The 18,376-nt window shown below is 46.5% G+C and overlaps 1 protein-coding gene across 6 annotated transcripts in view; it reads right to left on the bottom strand.

Moving 5' to 3' along the window:
- The window catches only part of FHOD3 (formin homology 2 domain containing 3), a 456,179-nt gene that overhangs the window by 417,565 nt on the left and 20,238 nt on the right, over positions 1-18,376 (bottom strand). The window lies entirely within an intron of this gene.

Consider the following 18,376-nt stretch of genomic DNA (forward strand, 5'->3'; position numbering starts at 1 on the left):
TTGTGAAATGCGGATTCCAATTCAGTAGGTGGGGCAGGGCCACAATTCTGCATTTCTAACAAGAGCCCGTTGATGCTGGTGTTTCTATGGGAAGACCATATGCAGTGAAGGTCTGAGAGGGAGAGAAAGAGAGAGAGCTAAAGGGGAGGGGGAAGCAGAGTGGGAAGGGAAAAGGAGGAGGGATAGAGAGGGAAGAGGCAGAGCAAGCTCCATCAGGAGAGAGAAAGCGCACCTGTCCGGAAGTGGGAGGGGAGTGTCATGAAGGAAGGAATATGTGACTACGGCCAGGAATATGGATGTGATTTCAAAAGGCACACAGGAAGAATGGAGGGATGAGTAGGGATGAAGCCTTGGAAGTTAAGAAAAGAAAAAGAGAAGAGAAGAGAAAAAAGAAAAGAAAAGAAAAGAAAAAAGAAAAGAAAGCACGAAGTGGACTCATGGCACACTAAGGCCTCCGTCCATCCAGTCTGACTACTGCGTAGGGCATCAGTTCTCAAACAGGAGCATGTAGAATCATCTGGGGAGCTTCTCACAATACAGAATGCTGGGAGCCACCCCCAAGAGTCTCTGGATCACTGGCAGAGGGGCAATCTGCACGTCTACCCAGGTGTTGCTGAAGCTGCTTGTCCGGGGACCAGACTTTGAGAACTGCTAGGATAGGGTTTGTCAAACAAAGACAAAGGATTCGGCCCCACTCCCACCCACACTACATTCCAGGGAGGACAATTGGATTGTCTCAAGGAGTGGACTGTTCCCATCTGGAAATGGCTATGACCATGACTGCCTGCCAAGGCAAAGATGGTTATAAATCCAAAAGGGCAAAATCGTGCACCCCTCTGGCTAGGCTTTCCCATGGGTTTGAATCCGTCCCACCAAGTTCAGTGGGGACCACATGGAACCCTCTGAGTCTGTAAATGAACTCCCCGAGAAGAACTCGAGTTGACAGACAGCCACCCCTCCATATCAGCCGGTCAAGTGTTCCAAGACAAAGTTATCTTTGCCCCACAGCCATTCTCTCCAAGATGAATCTTCCTCCTTCCCTCTTCTGGCAAGTAATAATTGGGCCCTGAGAAAGTCTAGAAAGTCAGCTCTCACAGACGGAGTCAGGGAGCTTTTGGGGCCGACTGTGAGGTAAGCCTGGGGGCACCAGCAACTCCACCAAGTCCAGGGAACCAAGGCCTGGTGGGTGAGCCTAAGTTACGGAGAGGCTACCCCGGGCCAAGGACAGCATGGGCAACAGATACACAAAGAGGATGAGAAACCTTGGCCTTCAAAACGCCCACAGGCAACAGCTGAGTGGGACACGGGGGGGATACGAGCCAGGAGGTGCCACCCCAGGGAGCAGACTGACTCAGACCTGGGATCAGTGAAGTCAGGGTGTCCAGGAGCTAGGGCCCACGCAGACAGGTGCTGAAGGCCTCAGCCCTTCCAAACCTGCACGTGGCGCCTCAGCTTTAAGGGCACGCCCGCCCACCCCAAATGAGCCCGAGAGCTGGGGCCAGCCCTCATGGCAACAGGCCAGAACCTGCCCTTGTGCCCAAAGTGCACCAATAAAGAGACATTCTTTCCAGGAACTGCCCAAGCTGTGCCTGGAGAATAGTCCAGGCCTGCAGAAACACACGTCCTTCAAGCCTTGTGTATCTCCCGTTGGCCTGAAGGGGGGCGGGGGAGGGCATCCTCCGTGAGCCGGCAGAATGCCACCGCCCAACCCCAGGGCATCAGGTCAAAGTCATAAACGGGCCTCTCCCGCAGGAGCTCGGGTCCCGACACACACACGCGGTCCCTGTGGCGCAGGCCTGCAGCAGGGGGTCACGGTCCTCCTCCACCGCCGTCCTCGCCGCCCTGGCTGCCAGAGAGGCTGCAGTCTTCTAAGGAGAGCCAGCGCCTGTGACAGCCAGCCTGGAGAAGCCAACAGGGCAGCCCCGGGGAAGGGGGCACCGGGCCTCCTCACAGACATGCTGGGGCCACACATGCGGCAGGAAGGGGGCCCCAAGGAAGCCAGGTGTCAGTGGATTTCCCCTCACTCCACATTCACCCCCTCAATCCGTGCTCTGCGTTCATGGAAAGAACTCCTCCCTGCATATCTCCTTCACTAAGCACAATGTTAAGCTTTCTCAGCAGAGGGGCCAGAGGGACGCTGCAGGAGGAAGGTGCAGCAGGGGGAGGCGGGGGAGGGTATGGGGTGAGGACATCCAATGGGGCTGGGCCCCAGCTTCACACCCAGAATGTTCTAGCTCCCAGCAAGCTTGCAGCCCCTGCACAGCCAGGCCAGCCATCGCCTTCCTGCAGCTCCTCTCACGACAGACATCAGGCCCTTCTGCCCTCCTGCCCACATCAGCACGCCGGTTCCTTCTGCTCACTCACTGCCTCCTCAGGTTTCTCTCCTATGGTCCTCCTGATGGTACAGCCTCCTGGACAGAGACATTTGGGCTCTAGGCCTCCTGCCTGCACCAGTGTCCCCTCCCCCTGCACACCACACCACCACAGCTCGCTCACCCCGCCTCAACTCTGGGGGCTTGCTTCCTGTCTGCCTGGTGACCCAGGACCAGCCAAACCAGCAAACTTCTCTACCATCTAGGGCAACCAACTACACCTTCTCCAACAAGGTCTACACCCCTTCCAAGTCTGTCCTTCCTTGGGCACTCTCCCTCAGCCCTGGGGTACCATGGAGAGTTTTCATATATCCTGTACTCCTTCATCATAGTTTAATAATTCTTAATAATAAGCTTCCCCTGTTTAAATCACTGTGTGGTTTCTACCTCGCAACTGGACCCAGAAGAACCGCCCCTGAGGCACACCCCAGAGAAACCTAGTTATCAGGGGTGCAGCCAGGCCAGCAGACCCCGTGTCGCTCATCTGCTGACACTGAGGTCCTCACAGGAACACGGGGCCCCCTACAAAGTAGGGACACTAACTTGCAGTGTAGCGTGTGATGATCAATCCTATTCTTCTGTCAAGTGAGTATATACAGAGCCAGGAACAGTGACTCAAACCCTCCGAGGTCTTGAAGATTGTTAAATTATCAGTCAATCCAGAAGTTTTTTGGATGCTTACTAACAATGAGTATTTCATAGCTTATTTCTATCAAACACAGGGAAAATTATGTGTACCTTATTTTCAATAACTTTTTACCTCTTTACAAAAGAAAATAGGAAAGGGGCGCCTGGGTGGCTCAGTCGGTTAAGCCTCCAACTCTTGATTTCGGCTCAGGTCGTGATCTCAGGGTCCTGAGATCGAGCCCTATATCGGGCTCTGTGTTGAGTGTGGAGCCCACTTAAGATTCTGTCCCTCCCCCTCCCCCCTTGTGCTCATGCTCTCTCTCTTTCTAAAAAAAAGGAGGAATTAATTGGATATACACCTCTTTGGAGGAAACCTTACCCAGAGTTCAGGGAAGGGGCTTGGGAGGGAACAGGGAATGTCTCCTCTTGGGGGCAGGTGGATGATCAGGCCAGCCTGGAGCATGCCCAGTCCCAGGCCTGCCACTGGCTGTGAGCCACCTTCATGTCTGCTCGCTCGCTCGCTCACTCACTCACTCGCCAGAAGGTACTGAGCACCTAGTAACACTGGAATGGAATGAAATACACACTCTGATGCTGCATTCACTAAACTGCCCCTGACCTTGATGTGATTCCCCAAGGAGGCCTCCCTGCTGGAAGGAGACCGAGTCCATACACAGCAGGGTAACCAGCAGCCAAAATCATTTTCAGTGACCAGGCTGGCCTCCCCATGTGAAGCCAACTCACACAATTGGAAACAGCCAATTTTTCACAGGCTGGATCTCTACTGGATGAAGTGGCCATCCAAATGAAGGACAACAGGTCCCGCAAGGCCCCATGCCCCTGCCTTCAGCCTGCCCTCACCAGCCAAACCTTTATCCAGGTCAGGCCAAGCTCATCCTCAGAGGTCATCTTCATGATCCAAGTGGAGGAGCTTCATAGGAAGGAAGAGCAATAAGGAAGTCTGTTCCGTAATTGTTTGCATTATGGCTGAGCTGGTTTGCCTCAAGCGATCTGTAATAATAAGTCTTTACATTTATAGGGCACTTTACTGCACTCAAAATACTTTTACAAACATTTCCTTTGGGGAAAGGAAATCTCCTGCTACCCTGGATTTTTTTTTTCTCTCAGATGCTCTGTTTTCACTTCTTGAGAAGCTTCTGTGTAATCCACTCCATGATATAAAACATAGGCCACAACAATGTTAAGGGTCACCTCCAAAGCACCAGGAAAAAAACCTGTGACTTGTTAAAAAAAAAAAAAAAATTAAGAGATTTGGTTAATTTGCACTTAAGTCGGTTAATTTCAAGCCAAATCTAATTCAGTGGGTATCAGGTTCATGCAGCACAATCCCCCGCAGGTATGTGGGGAATGTCACGCACTGTGACAGTCCAAACACCCTCTGTCAGTGCAGAAACAGCCTCCGGGACCAGATGGGCAAACCCAACCACACACACTCCCAGGAGACAGGACTAAGCCATCACCTCGTTCTTCCACCTGAGACCCGACCTCCACGCTGCACCCCAGGCAGACGTTGGCAAGGGACCTAACTTGGCGTAAGCCACAGAAAGCTCCTTGCCCTTCCTAAGCCATGGGTGCCCCGGGCGCCCTGCTCAAGTTCTTCCCTGGGATGCCATCTCCCATGGGGAGGTGGCTCAGGGGTCCACACAGCATCCCCAAGACCTCTGTAGCAGCGCCAGGAATGCGCTCACGTGGCAGGGCCACAAAGCAGTTGGCCTCCTCCCTCCCCCAGTCCCATTCTCCTCCTTCATAGTCAAGCTAAAACTCAACTCACCCACCCCCCCGCTTTCTGCATCTCCCTAACACAGTCCTACGGGACTGAACCACCCTGCCCCACATCCCTGCAGCCGCCAGCCTGCAAAGCCACGGCACGTCTCTGATCCCAGCTCCAGCCCCTGCTTCATCATCATGAGGGAATACTTCTAAAAGCTGAAGTCTCTGCACCTCAGTGATTTACATCTCTCCCGAATCTTCTCATGCCTTTAGCACAACAGCTACCCGTGTATTATATAACGCTGGGTAAGGGAGTGGTTCTTCTGGGTGGCAGAACCATGGAGACCAGGACTGGTAAGGAGAGTGACAGAACCTCCCTCTGCTTTGCTCACACACAGCGTGAGGGTGGCCGGTGGGACACGAGAGAGGGTGGAAGGACAGGCCGGGGCTGATCCCATGGGACGAAGGTGCCCGCACACTCTTCTGCACGCTGTGCACACACAACAAAGGTTTCAGAGGGGAGGGACAGGGCTGGTGTCAAGTTTCTGGAATCTCTGGTAGCTCTGTGGATCACAGACAGCAGGAAGTGGGAGCTTGCTTTTGCTTCCTTCTATTGCCGCTAAGAGCTTTGGGTCTGGAGGCCTGACCGCAGGCCGTGGGCTGCCTGAGTGTGTAAAGCCTGGAGATGGTGAATGACCCCCAAGCCACAGCCCTTTTGTCTCTCAGGAACTGGCTTCTTTGGAGAGCAGGAGGTGGGGAGATGTGAGATGGTGGTTAGTTTCTGAGTTTTACCAAATAAAGTAGAATCTAAGGCCGGGGCGGGGGGGTGGGGCAGGTTTTAGGCAAGAGCCTTGCAGTGTGAAATCAGGAGGGAGCTATGGCCTCCAGCTTAGCCCACCCTGCCTCTGCACTCACTTCCTGGGCAGTCCCAGCCAGCTCAGGATGTTAAAGACCACCCATCCCAACTACATAGCCCCAACTGAAAATCCAAACTTGAAAATCCATTGCCTATTGGCATCTGCACCCGGATATCCAAACGACCACCCCAACTTGTTACGTCCAAACTAAGGCCCTCATCTTGCCCACAGACCTCCTCTCCCACAGTCCTCCCATCTCAGCAAGGGGCTGCTCTGACCATCCACCTGCTCTGGCCAAAACCGCCCATCAGCTTTGGCCCCTCTCTTCCCCCCACATCCCATGCAATCTGTTGGGAAAGCTTGTGGTTCTGCCTTCCCCATATATTCAGAATATCTGACTTCTGCCACTATCACCCTCCTAATGAGGCTCCTGGTATCACTTCTGCTCACCCTACAGACTCTCTGGACCCAGCGGCTAAAGGGATCCATTGTAGTGTGAATCAGATCCTGACACTGCTGCTCAACACCCCTCAGCGGCACCCACTGTGACGTCCTACAGTGACCCGCCAGGCCCCACGGGAACAGCCCCTTATCTGTCTGTCTCTCCCACTACTCCTCCCCTCACTCGCCGCACTCTAGCCACTGTGGATTCTTGGTTGTTCCTCAAACGTGCCAAGCACACTCCTACCTCAGGACCTTTGCACTTGCTGTTCTCGCTGCCTGGAGTCTGGAATACTCTTCCTCCAGAGTGCCATGTAACTTCTCCCCTCCCTTCCTGTAGACCTCTGCTACAATATCACCTTTCTGGAGTCCTTTCTTCACTGCTCCATGTAAAATAGCAGCCCTGGCACTCCCTAACCCCTTGCCCTATTCTTCTTACCCTTCACCACCTGACATACACCTATCTGTCTCCCCAGCAAAATGTCAGCTCTATGAGTCAGGAATTTCGTTCTGGCCACTGCCCTATCCCCAGTGCCCAGCACATGGCAGCCAGTCAGACGTTAGTAGAATGTGGGACTTTGACGACTGAGCAGGTCGAATAGAAGGCTTCTAAGAAAACAGGGATGTTGTTAACAGAGAAGTGGGAGCACCAAGGATGGAGGGGCTTGAAGAGAAAAGAAGGCAGCATGGAATAAAGCAGGGGTCGGCAAACTATGGCTCGCAGGCCCAATTCCAGCCCCTTACCTGTTCCTGCAAATAAAGTTTTATTGGCACATACGCATGTGTTTACGTTTTGCCTATGGTGCCAGCTACACCCAAGACTTGAGTAGTTGAAGCTGCGATGTCGCGGCCCACTGAGCATGAACACTCCCTCCCTGGCCCTTCGCAGCAAGCAGTGGCCAACCTCTTACACAAAGCAGAATTTTTCAAACTAGAAACTCATGGACAAGCCTCCCACAAAAAAACGTCCACAAACCTTCCAGGAGGCTCAGAGCCTAGTTTGAGAGACGGTCATAGAGAGAATATGGCAGTGGTGGAAAAGTAAGTCTTGGATGCAGTCCCCAGCCACTCAGCAGCTGTGTGACTTTACGTAAGTAACTTAACTTCTCTGAGGCTCTTCTTCCTTCTCAATAAAATAAGAAACACGACCAAGCACCTTGCAGAACTATTGTGCGGAGTCAAGATTTTGTAGGTAAAGCACCTAGCAATGGCTAGCTCAGAGTATAGCTACGCGACGAACCACTGTTTGAGAGTTTACTGAACTCCACACACAATCTTGACGCTACACGTTTTGACTCACCTGACCCTCACAGAGACTCTAACAGGGCCGGGCCAGGACTCCAGTGGGTTTTCCTTACCCTTGATGAACACAATTTTAAAAACTGAGTTTTTAAAATAAAGGGGATGAAGTCCATGGCTTCCACCTTGGGAAAGGACTGACTCTGAGGAGTCAGGGAAAGCCTTGAGCTGCCTAGGAGAGCCACACGGGTCCCTGGGACAGTTAGGACCTCTGTCAATCTCCTCGGCAGCTTCCCAAATTAGCAAGAAAATCTCCATATTCAAAGAAACCTCGTGACACACTTTGCAGAGATACCATGGAAAGCAACTGATTTGGTGGCTATTCTTGGCTGGTTAGCAGATAACTGGTCATTGCTGAGGCCAAACTCTTGAATCACTGGCTTCAAAATGCCAGGCTCAGAGCAGAGAAACAGCTATGTGGCGAGGGCAAATTCTGCTGGGCACCCGCTCCCACTAGGGCTCCGTTTCCTAAGCCAGTGATGTTCTTTTGACTTTTTCACAAGCCAAATATGCAGTATTATTTTTTCAAGTATTTTTCCAAAGTTTGAACCACTTTAGTAATATGAAATATGTTGGGGGGGGCTGGCGCCTGGGTGGCTCAGTCGGTTAAGCGTCTGCCTTCAGCTCAGGTCATGATCCCAGGGTCCCGGGATCGAGCCCCATGTTGGGCTCTCAGCTCAGCAGGGAGCCTGCTTCTCCCTCTCCTTCTGCCTACTTGTGCACTCTCTCTCTCGCTCGCTCTCTCAAATAAATAAAATCTTAAAAAAATAAAAAGAAAGAAATATGTGGGGAAAATTCTGCACCATTGAAATGTACTGTTTCTTTTTTTTAAGATTTTATTTATTTATTTGACAGACAGAGAGAGAGGACAAGCAGGGGGAGCATCAGGCAGAGGGAGAGGGAGAAGCAGACTCCCTGCCAAGCAGAGAGCCTGACATGGGACTCGATCCCAGGACCCGGGGATCATGACCTGAGCCGAAGGCAGACACTTAACCCTACTGAGCCACCCAGGCGCCCTTGAAACATACTGTTTGTTAAATCAGAGAAAAGAGTTTTCAACTCAGACTGGATTACATGAGAAGCAGCACTATTTAAGAACCGATAGCAAATTCTTTTATGATACCATTTTTCAGGAGTAAATAAGATTTTTAACTTATTTGGATAGACTAACAACAAGCAGAATTTAAAGGGAAAGCCTGACTTGGAAGTCAACTTAATTATGGCCCTGGCATGCATAGCTGAATCTTTCAGTTCCCATAAATTCATTTCATTCCTTGACTTTCCCATTACCAAGATGGGGCCAGACTGAAAACCCCAGTGCTTACACAGGGCATTTTTTATTTTAGCTTGACCACCATGCTCACAAAAGATGGGCGTGGCTAGGCTGCTGAGGGGTCCCAGCCAACAACACTCCACAGAGAAATACCCTCAGGAAAGAGGTAACGGTGCTCCAGCTTGCAGGAACCATTGCCATTAAACCAAGTGAAGTTTCAGTTCCTTGTCTTATCTTGGGTTGCTATAACAAAATACCATAGACTAGGTGACTTACACAAGAGGTATTTATTTCTTACAGAGGCTAGGAAGTCCAAGATCAACATGCTGGCAGATGCATTCCTGGACTTCCTGGCTTGTAGGTGGCCGCCATCTTACTGCGAGCTCCCATGGCCTTTCCTTGATACCTTCGTGTGATGAGAGAGATCCTTCCTGCCTCTTCCTCTTCTCATAAGGACACAAATCTCTATTAGGTAGATATAAGGGCACTACTCCCATCATGGCCATGGTTTATGACATCATTTAAATCTAATTACCTCCTAAAGGCTTCACCTCCAAATACCATCACATTGGAGGTTATAACTTCAACATATGAATTTTGGAGGGACCCAAACATTCAGCCCATAACATTCCCTGAATAAAATTTTTAAAACATCTTTTCATTCAGGGTCTGAAAATGAAATTCTTGCCTTCCCAAAGAAGCCCTCTCTACCACCCACTGCGTCTAACCTCTACTACATTCTGAAATCTTAGCATTTGTGTCTCAGTCTACAAAATACTAATTTACATCTGTCCTTTTATTAAATAAATGCCCTTCTGTCTCTTTCATCTGTGGGTGTAGGCTCCCCTATCAAGAATTCCACTCTTTGCAGCCAAGGAAGAAAAGAGGATGGGGAAGGGGAGGGACAAGAGGAGACAAAAAAGAGCCTTTGCTTTCCTTCCTTCTGCCCACAGCACTCTGCCCACAGCCCGCATCATCTATGGTGGATAAGGCAGAGACGATGGAGCTCTAGTGTCTCCAAGGAAGAGAAGGGCCACAGAAATGGCTATTTCAATGATTCCTGGTCCTGAGGCACCTCAGAGACCATGATGCTAAAGCACTCACTGTGCTTAGGGATGAAGATAAATCTGCTACTGGACAATCTCAAAATCAGAGTATCTGAAAAATATCCCAGACTTTATCCTCACCTCCTTCTTTTCCACATAGCCAATTTCCACATGGCAAAAGCCAGGAGATTCTATACCAACGGCTTCTATCCTCTGTGTTTTTTTAAGTAATTTTTTTAATTATCTAAGTATAACACATTTAGAAAAGTGTACAAAGCAATGAATTTTTACAGTGAATGCCTCCATATAACCACCACTCAGATAAGAACATAGAACATTCTTGGCACCCAGAGTCCCCACCCAGCCACTAGATCCTCCTTCTCTTCCAAAGGTATCTGTTACCTTAACTGTAAAATCATAAACTAGTTTTCCCGTACTTGAACTTGATATGAGTTGTGCAGGTACTCTCCAGTGTCTAGCTTCTTTCACTCAACTATATGTCTGTGAGATCCTTCCATGTTGTTGCATGGAAGTAACAGCACATTCATTTTCAATGCTGTACAATATGCTATTGTATGAATATAACAAAACCATCCATTCCACTGACGATAAACATTGCATATTCTCTGTTATTTGGTATCACACAGGTTGCTACCGCGAACATTTTTATATATGTCCTTTGGGGCATCTATGTTTATGTATCTGTTGGGTCTCTATTTAGGAATGGAACTGGTGAGTCATGGAGCATGCAGATTTTCAGTTTTGTAGCTTGTAAAAGAGTATTTAAAAGTGGGTGTGTGAGCATTTCTTTGGTTCCACATCTTTGTCAACCTTTAGTTTTATCATGCTTTTAAATTTAAGCCATTCTAGTGAATTTAAAATGGTTTTTATTTGCATGTCCCTGATGAATAAAGTCTATTGGCCATTTGGATATCATCTTGAAGTGTCTGTTCAAGTCTCTTGCCTCTTCTTCTATTAGACTGTTTTTTTTTATTTATTTAGTAGGAGCAGGGCTCTTTATGTATTTTGAATATGAGTCCTTTGTTGAATAATACATACACACAGATAAGAGAAAGATATCTTCTCCCATTGTGTGACTTGCCTTTCAACTTGTATTGGTGTCTTTTGATGAACAAACCTTCATTTTAATGTACTCCAAATTATCACATTTATTCCTTTAGGGCTAGTGCTATTTGTGTCTTGCCTAAAAATCTTTGCCTACCCAAAGTTGTGAATGTATTTTCCTTTATTATCATCTAGGGGCTTTATTGTTTAACCTTTCACCATTAGATTTATGATCCACCTGGAACTGAGTTTTTAATATAATGCAAGAAAAGGGGCAAGATGAATTTATTCCCATGTGGATATCCAATTAACCCAGGACCATTTACTGAAAGGACAAACCTTTTCTCATTACCTCTGTCATCACCAATATGTGTGTGTGTATGTCTCTGGACTCATGCTGTTCCAAGGTCTAGTTATATGTCCTTGCACCAATACCACAATGTTTTAGGTCCTATAACTTAGAAACAAGTCTTCATCCTGGCAATGTAAGTCCTCTAGTTTTGTCTTTTTCAAGACTACCTTGGCCATTCTTGGCCTTGTGCATTTCCATATAAATATTAGAATCAGTTTGTCAGCTTCTACAAAAAAAGAAAATGTACTTGGATTTTAATTGGGATTACATATACCAACTTAGGAAAAATTACATCTTTGCAATACTGAGTCTTCCAATTTCTGAACATTGTGTATCTGGTCATTTAATTCAGTTTTTAAAAATATCTCTAAATTTCCTGAGTAGAGGTCTAGAATATCTTCGGTCAAATGTATTCCTAGATATCTGATGATTTTATTTTTTCATCATTTTTAGTTTCTAGTTTTTGTCACTGTGATATAGAAATTGAGTTGATTTTTACATACTAATCTCATACCCAGTGACTTTGCTAAATTTATTTGTTAATTCTAGGTGATGTATATAGATTGTTTTGAATAATCTTTGTATATAATCATGATGTCTACAAATGACAATTTTATTCTTCCTTTTCAAATCTTTATACTTTTTATTTCTTTTCCTGGCCTTGTTGTTCCTGCTAGGACTCCCAGTGCCATGTTGAAAAGAAGTGATTATAACTGACTTCCTTGTCGCAGTCCCATTTCGGGGCTTTCAATATTTTACCATTAAATATGATGTTTGCTCTATTTTTAAAGAGATATCATTTGTCAATATCTGCAGTTTGCTGAGATCCAAGTTTGCTAAGAGTTTTTTTTTTTTTAAACAAATGGGTATAAACTTCAACAAATGCTTTTTCTGTATTATGAACATGATTTTTCTCTTTAGCCTATTAGCATACTAACACTGGTTTTTATATATTAAACCAAATTTTCATTTCTAGAATTAATCCAACTTGGTACTACTCTGTCTTATCCTTTGAATACATTGTTGAACTTATTTTGTGAACATATTCTTTAAGTTTTTATCTATGCTTATGAAAGAGATTGACCCAGGCACTTTTCTTTCTTGTAATGTCCTTGCCAGGTTTAGGGATCAAGGTTATATTCATAAAATGAGTTTGGAAGTGTTCACCTCTTTTTCCATTCTCTAGAGGAGTTGGTATAAGATTGGTGCTAGTTCTTTAAATATTTGACAAAGTTCACTAATGATATCTGAGCCTGAGGGTTTCTTTATAGAAAGGACTTATTTACAGATTCAATTCCTTTAAGACCCAAATATGGTAAATTTTGGCAAATGTTCCACGTGCACTTATAAAGTACGTATATTCCACGATTGTGGGGTATAATGATCTCTACGTGTCAATTAGGTTATATTGGTTGATAGCATTCAAATAAAATCTTCTACAGCCAAACAGATTTTTTTGTCATCTTCTGCTATCAGTTACTAAAAACACATGCTAAAAAGCCATTCTAATTGTAAATTTGTCTATTTACATGATATTACATGCTATTTTGTCTGTCAAAATTTATTTCATACATTCTGTAATTAGATGTAAATAAATTGGAGTTTCTGGTGTCTCCTTGGTTGATTGTCCTTCTTTGTATCTAGTCATGTTTTCTGCCATAACTTCCACTTTGTCTCATTTGCTATATCCCTGATTTGCATGGAATATCATTTTTCCATTCATTTACTATCAGTCTTCTTGTGTCCATATATTTAAGGTGTTTTTGCAAGCAGCATTAACTGGATTTTGTTGTGTTTTTTTAAATCAAATTTCACAATTCCAGAGTTTTAATTGGAATATTTAACCCATTTTTTAAAAGATTTATTTATTTATTTGAGAGCAAGAGGGTGAGGTGGAAGGGGCAGAGGGAGAGAGTCTTAAGCAGACCCCATGCTGAGTGCAGAGCCCAGCACAGGGCTCGATCTCACAACCCCGAGATCACCACCTGAGCCAAAACCAAGAGTCAGACACTCAACCAACTGTGCCACCCAGGTGCCCCTAACCCATTTTCATTTAATGCAATTACTGATATATTTGGATTTAAATCTACATTCTATACATTTTCTATTTTTTCCTATTGTTCAGTGTTCCTTTTTCTCTCAATTCTCTCAATTCTCACCTTCTTTTAGGTTAGTCAGGTCTTTTTTTAAATATTCCCGTCTCTATTATCTTGTTACTTGTATATTATTGTACTATTATTTTAAGGATTATCATGTAAATAACATCCTTCACTTATTATTGATTAGTACTTTTCCCATTCTCCAGAAAATGAAAGGACTTTAAAATACTTCAATCCTATTTACCCCCTCATTCCTTCTTTTATTATTGCTTGTTTTATATTTTGATTTTACATGTACTTTAATCCCATTGAGACATTATTATTGTTTTTTACTGTCAATATTCATTTAGATTTCCTCACATGTTTGTCTTATCCATTGTTTTTCATTCCTTTCTGCTTCTCCATGCTTCTAACTGGAATTAGAAATGCTTCTTTCTGAAGAACCCCTTTTAGTATTCTTTTAGGGTGGCAATAAATTCAGTCTTTGTTTCTGAAAGTTATTTTATTTCATCTTTATCTCCAAGGAAAATTTAGGTATAAAATTCTACTTTGGCATTTATTTTTCTTCAACAGTTTAAAGATGTATTTCATTGTCTCCTCGATTCCATCATTTCAGTTGAGAACTCTGTTGTTAGTCTTCTTATTGCTTCTTCGAAGGTAATAGGTCTTTTTTCTCAGGCTGCTTTTAAATTTTCTTTTTGTCTTTGGCATTCAGAAGTATTAGTGGCATGTGTTTGTGTCCTTCTTTACATTTATCCTTCTAGGGACTGATAGCACTTCTTTAGTCTGTGGTTAAGTACACTTCATTAGTTTTGGAAAATTCTCTGTTAGTATCTCTTGAAATATGGCTTCTTCCATTATCTTTCTGGGATTCCAATGACATGTGTGTGAGAACTTTTCATTACATATCATATCGCTTTTATGGACATTTTCTTTATTTTTGATCTTTTTTTTTCTCTTTCTGTTTTAGGCAGGATATTTTTTTACTGGCCTATCTTCTAGATCACCAATCTCTCTTCGGCTGTGTCTAAACCACTGTTAAATCCACCTACTTATGCTTAATATCAGTGATTCTATTTCAGTCTAGAATTTCTATTTGATTTTTTTCTATTTGCTTTTTTATGTGAATAGATCCTAATTCTCTGGTGAAATTCTCGATCTTGTCATTTACTGTCTTGAACCTGTTAATCATTGACATTAAAGCCCCTGTCTGATAACTGCAATATCTGTATCATCTATGTGTCTGTTTTGAGTGTCTTTTTCTTCTCTTAATCCTGCTTCTTATTATGCCTGGTATTTATTTAACTTTGTGATGGATATTACATATTTATATATAAAACTACAAAGGATCCAGATGATATTACATGATTTTCTGATTCTCTTTAGTTTGGGACAGGCAACCAGATCAGGAACAGATCATCTTAATCCATATTAGCAGTTGAGCTGATTTGAGGCTTAGTTTCAGTCTTTGTAAATTTGGTCTATTTCTGGTTAGCTAGTTTGAGGTTGGGTTTCAGTCTTTATACAAGTTGGCCCATTTTTGGCAAGCCATTTCTCCTAGGATTTAGTCCTTCAGGGTTCCTGACTAAAGTGGGAGGGTATTTATAAGCATGGGGTGCCTCCAGGACCTCTCCACCTTTGTAAGCCCTGAACTCTCATTTTTATCTCCTTAGCATCATGAGACTGTTTACAGTTCTGCTCAGCTGTTCAACCTCTCAGCCTGTGCTGCTTTGGAATCAACCATTTTTATTCGGAGAGGAGGTTTCAGAGAACTAGACCGTAACATATGAAAAATTAAGTCTGAGATGGAACTGACCTTTTCAGATTTAGTCTTTAGATCACTTTCTAATAACATACATACCAAAAACCTAGAACCAGGATGGAAAACTTATCAAAAAATAATTTAGGGCGCCTGGGTGGCTCAGTCGTTAAGCGTCTGCCTTCGGCTCAGGTCATGATCCCGGGGTCCTGGGATGGAGCCCCGCATCGGGCTCCCTGCTCAGCGGGGAGCCTGCTTCTCCCTCTGACCATCTCTCTCTCTCCCGTGCTCTCCGTCTCTCTCACTCTCTCTCAAATAAATGAATAAAATCTTTAAAGAAAAAAAATTTAATACCATAAATCTAAAGCAAAGAAAAGTAAAAAAGAAAAGTCTGAGAAAGTGTCGGAAGAGGCAGCAGCAATGACTTCAGGGGGTACAGAGATTACTGAGAGCAGGATCCTATCCAACGAGTGCTCTTCCTCTCCTCGGGGCGAAGGAATTCCAACACATTCTCATAATCTAAAAAGAAGGAAACCCTGAGGAAGGTGGAGACCCATCACTGGGAAGGCAAGCAGGAGGATGGTGACTTCCAGCCACCCTCGGCAGAGCAGCCTCCATGGAAGGTGACAACATCTATCTGAGCCAGTCTCTGGTAACAGGGAGGACTTGGGGAACCGGAAATAGCTGAGCACCGGTGTGGGGGTGCAGAGCGTGGCTCAGTCAGAGACGAGCTCAGGCTTGGGTGGAGGCAGCTGCATGAGACCAAGTTATCTCCTGCATCTCCAAACCTACCTTCATGAATGTATACTGCTTGGGGAACACAGGAGGATGCCATGTTCCAGAACCACCTTCCCTCGGTTCACTGCAGGGACCACTGCTTGTGCAGTCATGTGGATCTAGAAAAGAGGGATACTGCAAAGGGACAAGAAATGGCTGGTGGACCGATGGGTCAGGGGACAGTGGGATGGAAGGCAAGCTGAATTCAGGTTGTGGAGGGCCATGAATGTCAAGTTAAGGATATCAAACTACTTAGGTCTTTGGCCACAGGATCCAAAGCACAGCTCTTCTAACCACACCATCTTTCTGCTCTCCACTCGGCTCAACACAATTCTCTCACAAGCACCACGGCCAAGGCCACAAAAGATGGGGTGTCGGCAGCAGCACGCAAAGCAGATGGGAAGCAAAATTTAGAACACAAAGTCCAGCAACGGGGCACACTGTCAAATTCTTCCCTTAGCACCATGGCAAAGACACTAAAAAAAAAAAAGACTGCACTGGATGGGATTGTCTGTGAGGCAAGATCGCAGATAATGAGGAGACTTCAGAGAGCATGTTTTATTACTCACAAAATGCAGCCCTTGCTGGGTTGGGGGTCACAGCCTCAGGCACATCAGGATGCTTCTCCCCACCCCTCCTACCACCCCCAGAGTGTGTGGTCAGGCAAAGCGAAACTCTTGATCCCAGCAGCAGAGGACCCAGCTTCACCACCGGCCTCAGTGCCTGTTTCCCAGTTCCCACCACTCCTGCCCTCCACCCCAGCCCCGTGTCCCCTCAGAAGGAAGAGAGACACAGCAGCAGTCCTCTCAGGGGAATATTGTGAGAGTGCTGAAATCTTTTCCCCCAAATACTTTCACCCCTCAATTATAACCTCAATCACACAAGATCATGATTGCCAGTTTAGCTATCTTTCTAGATTAGGAGTAACTGGCAGACATGTTCCAATACCTCCTCGGATATTTGGTTCCCATCTGAGACTCAAAACACACTGACTGCATTTCTCAATCTGCTTGAAAGCCTTGTAGCTTGACCCCAGCTCTGCTGATCACCAGGACTCACTATTGCGATCATGATTATGGATACACCAAAGCCTGGTTCGAAGGCCAGAACGGAGGCCTGGCCCCCCAGGCTCTGCACCAACTGGCCTTGCTCATCCCACTCTCCTCTCCAAGCCTCCAACCTACTCTCCACTTTCCCACCCTCCTACACTCACATCTTCTTTCCATCCTTGACTACATCCTACCTCCGCCTTAAGGCCACCCCTGACCACATCGGCCTGACTCCCACAGGGGAAGGGACCCAGCCAGGGACTCCCAAGCTGGTGATAAAAACAAGAAAGAGAAGCAGTGGCAGAGGTCTCCCTTTCCCTGAGTGGGCCAAGCACCATGCTACATGCTTTCCAAGGGTTGTTTCATTTAAGGCTTGCAACCACCCTCTGAAGAAAAGCACTATTATTCCCATTTTATATACGTAGAAACTGAAACTCGGAGAGATTGGAAGCATGTCCATGGGATCCAAAGGCTTGCTTTAAACCATCATGCTGCAGTAACAGCCAAAGGAACATTTACGAAGGGCACCTACATAGCCCGGGGTGGGGTGGGGAGGTGGCAGGCTGCAGCGTCCAGCAGCCTTCCCTGGCATTTTCCAGGCAGCACTAAGTGCCAGTGGAATGGATGAGTGAGTTAACACCAGAACTGACTGTTGAAGAAGATGAGGATGACCCAGCCAGGAACAGGAGCGGGGGGCGGGATGATGGCAGGAAGGCAGAAACAAAGGCAAGCAAGCTTGAAGCAGCCAGGAATGTGAAGAACTAAGGCAGCCAGCTTGCTGAAGCATAGAACAGGAGACAGAGAATGAGGGACAAGCCTGGACAGCAGGGACCTGCCAGGCCCCTGAAGGCACACAGGCCCCCAGGCGCTGGTGATGACCAGTAACAGAAGGGAGTGGCCAGTTGGGCCCTGCAGCTCTAACTCAGTGTACCTGACACAGAACCCACCAACCCGCCCCCATGAAACCTGCTCTTCCTTTCAGGCCCACAGGCTCCAGGACAGTCCCAGCTCCCTACTGGGGCCTCCACTCCACCTGCCCCTTCATCCGCCAGCCACACAGCCGGAAGTGGGGCCCAACCTGGGATGCAGCAGTGAAGAAAACAAGCACGATTCACTGTCCTCCTGGAGGTTTCCCAAGGACGTCTCTCTCTCTGTCACCCTCTTGGAGGAAGCAGTGTGTCCCCTGGCCTGCTCTCCTGGCCCAGTGCACCCCAGGCCCAGGGTGGAAGGTGGGCCGTCTTCTGGCCACCACCACCGCTCTTTCACCTCCAAGGGTGGAGCCATGCAGCCCACCCTCCCTCCTCACCTCTCCTCAGGACGCTGGCATCTGCTCACAATCTTCCCTCTGCCTCCATGTCTGCCACCCTCTGAGAAGTACCCCCCACCTCAGTGGCCTGGCACCCCATTCCTCAGCAAGAGAGAGGGGAGAGGAGCCACGCTTACGCTGGGTCGCATTTACCAGCCACACAATCTCACATCCAGAAAGTTGGCAAATTCACATTCTTCTGCTTTTTTGTTGTTATTTGGTGGGGAGGGCGCAGAGGGAGAGAGAAAAAGAAAGAATCCCAAGCAGGCTCTATGCCCAGCGCAGAGCCCGATGCAGGGCTCGATCTCACGACACTGAGATCA

The sequence above is a fragment of the Phoca vitulina genome, unplaced genomic scaffold (genome assembly GCF_004348235.1).
Source record: "Phoca vitulina isolate PV1807 unplaced genomic scaffold, GSC_HSeal_1.0 scaffold24, whole genome shotgun sequence".
NCBI classification, from domain to species: Eukaryota; Metazoa; Chordata; class Mammalia; order Carnivora; family Phocidae; genus Phoca; species Phoca vitulina.